Here is a 3,469-nt window from a genome sequence, read left to right as displayed (position 1 = left end):
CAGAGAAGTATGGGCCAAAAGTTACAACATTGGCGAATTAGTTCTATGACTACCGGACAAGAAAAAGGACAAACTCAAGCCCAAGTGGGAAGGTCCCTTCATAATTGACCAAGTCCTGACTGGTGGAGCGTACCGCCTACGGGATGCATCGGATAACCGACTCGAGCCAAACCCATGGAACGCAGCCCGTCTCCGAAGATTCTATGCCTAGAACCGGACTCTATGTTCGTCTCCTTCCTCTGTCCATTTTTTATATATTTTCTGTCTTACATTTCTCTTCCTCTCTCTCTCTCTTTCTCTCTTATAATATTTAAAGGCTCATAAAGTGACGCGCTATCCGCGCTCATTAAACCTGGGGGCTTCTTTAAATAGAAGCTTATTCATACGGGCTTCATGCCCAACACATGTGTCACACTTCCGCATGTACCTTTTATTCACCATTATATGCATCGATATGACTTAAGTTTTGGCCAAGCTGGGTTGCCTGGCTCCCGTGCTTACCCCTACGTTCCCGATTGTTCGGCTAGGTGGTAAAGGGAGCACCTCTGCGATTGTTACTGCCGGGTCAGGCGGACGTGTACCTCAGACTGGCTGAAGCCGAAAGATAGCGTTCTTAAGGGAATATTCGGTCGGTGAACTAAAGATGATATTTTTTTTATTTTTATCTATACGCCCCCAGATGTTTTTCCCGTGTTTCTTTTCGCAGCATGGACATGCACCTTAGGGCATGCCTCCCAGGGAAAGGAACCCCTAACGGAACTATTCTCCCTGGAAGATGTTTCTTACTAACCATGTAATATAACATAACTAGTCGGGCACTTGTCTGTTCAAGCCCTAATGACCCCTACGCCTGATCTCCATGCATTCCCTGGTTCCTATATAACCGCATGGGAATTCGGACACACTCCAGACCGTCAGGTCCCGAGGCTGAAGCAAAAAGCTCGGCCATGACAAATGATCTACAATCCGGCTAGAAGGCATTATAAATGTCAATTAAATTACATAGTCGTTTTGACTGATTGTATTCCTCTTCAATACCATCTAACAGGCTGTCTAATTTACAGTCCTACTGGGAATACTTTGCGGCCAACTCTACTTGGCCGTATACTAAGCTTACAAGGATCTCCTTCCCATCGGGCCCTCCAGGACCGACCTCGGCCATGTGGTTGGGGTCAGCCTTTGTGTACCGCATCTTCACCATGGCCCAGGCCTCCCTAGCGCCTTGACGGCAAGCTGATATCTTCCACAATCGAAAGCACCGCCGTGCTCCCTTTAGCTTCTCCGCAAGCTCTCCAAGACCTTCGGGCATGGAGACGGATGGCCACAGGGCCTGGGCGACCCCTTGCATCGCCTGCCGAACTCGATCAAGCAGTTGCAAGAGCTCGGGAAGAAGGTCACCCGTAGAACCGGGCATCTCCTCTGCAGGACGACCTGTTAGCACACCTACAGACAGTGCTCTGTTAGTCGACTTCCCCACCAAACTTTCTTTCAATGGTTTGTTCAAGCACTTACTAAATATGCCACGCCGAAGCCGCTGATTCTCCTTCACGGAGTCTGACAGCTGGGCACGAACATCTTTCAGCTCGATGCCCAGCTTGGTGTTGGCATCTTGGAGATCGTTCTTCTCCCGCCTCACCTTTGTCAGCACCTTCTCACCAGCCTTTAGCTGGCGTAGGAGGTGTTTCCTTTCCGGATTCAATCCGGTGCCATCTGCAATTTCATTTGTCATATTCACACCCATGCCGTGCTTCGCAAAATACTTATCTTTCGAAGTGTATATTACTAGAGGGGGTCTCCTTGGGCTCCCCTGCCGCGGCTAGTGCGGCCTCAAGTTGGGCCTTGCACTCTTCCAGCTCCTTGGACAGTAGGGAATTCTTTTCTGTAAGAACCTGCATAACAAATGATCCTTAAATCAGTTATTCTAACTGTTTCAAGTCTCGGGGGCTACTGGTATATATATATAATTACCAAAATTTTCTTACCCGTATGTCTTTTACATATTGCTCCGTGGCTCTGGCTAGACCATTTTGAGCGGCACGGAGGTACGCATCTCCCGAGTTGAAGGCATCTAACGCCCCTTGGGAGAAACAAGCGTCGCGAAGAATTGTCCGGGGACGCCTGTGGTTCATGGCACTCTCCACCTCAGAGTTGGTGGCAGACAACCCGTCCACATCCTCCGTCGGAGGAGCGTCTGGCGCGCGCCTTGCGTTCGCCTCCGCCTCTGGACCAGGCTTTGGAGCCTGGCTGGTGGAGGCGCGATTGGCAGCCTCTCCGGATATAGTCCGGCGAGGTCTCTTTGTCCTGAAGAGAGCGCGAGTGTCAATGTGCCTCAAAGGTATAACACCTGGGATAAGGGGGCGTGCCATACCTTTGCGCTGGGGCCTCGGTCCGGACTGCACTTCTTTTCTGCCCGCGGGGCCCTACGGCCCCTCGTTGGCTTGTTGCCGCAGGTTCGGTCTTCCGCCTTAAAAACCTCCCCTGCAAAGTTCGGTTGTAATCAGGAAACTGAAAACACGAGTGGGCGGACACCTATTCGGGGTACTGGGACTTCGATCTCAGTTACCTGGGGGGTCAGGATTAGCCCTGGGTAATCGGCTGTAATGGCCACCAAGGCGTTGTCCTTACTCAATTGATGGAACACTCCATCAATCAGCTCCACAGATATGTCCGGATCCTCTTGAGAGGCCGGGTCGAGGGACCGTCCTGGGTCCTCGGGTTGTGGAGGAGGGCTGCTTATTTCCTTAACAGCCCGGCGCAGTTCCTGCGTTGAAGTCATCAGACTGAATATTTAACAATGGGAATACAAAACGGATGGACAAGTAAATACGACCGCTTACCCAGCTTGGGGGATTGTGCATGGAGAATCCACCCTGAGGGTTGACGCGGAGAAATTCCTCCTCTTCTCCCTTATACAAAGTGGACAAGATCTTTAGTAGAGCGGCAGCTTAATCCGGCCCCTTACGGCCGTAGCGGGTGGCGTCGTCCTCCCCGTTGAAGTCCCACATGGGGTGGCTTCTATACTGAAGCGGCTGCACCCCCCGCATAATGCATTCGGCCATAACCCCGATCATGGTGTCCGGAATGGGCTAACAATCTTATTCGGCCCATCAGGTAAATGATGTCCCTGTCACTTTCCCTCTGAGGGCTCCGTGGGCACCAGCTTAGGTGCTTCTTTAAGGGAGCACTGTCGAATTCAGGGAGGCCGATCCGGACAGGATCCGGCAGCGGGACGTCTTCTATATAAAACCATTCTGAGGGCCAGTCTTCGTATGCCTTCTTTGGGGTTCCGGATAGATATCCGGTCCCGGCGATGCGCCACACTTTGGCTCCGCCCACTTGATACATTTACCCCTCCTTAGAGCGGGGCACAAGGCAGAATAACCTTTTCCATAGCCCGAAATAAGCCTCGATACCCAAAAACAGCTCGCAGAGGGCTACGAAGCCCGCGATATGCAATACGGAGGCAGGC

This window comes from Triticum urartu, chromosome 6A (assembly GCF_056163025.1).
Source record: "Triticum urartu cultivar PI428250 chromosome 6A, HENAU_Tu73, whole genome shotgun sequence".
In the NCBI taxonomy this organism is placed as follows: Eukaryota; Viridiplantae; Streptophyta; class Magnoliopsida; order Poales; family Poaceae; genus Triticum; species Triticum urartu.
Note: the sequence above shows the minus strand (reverse complement) of the source record.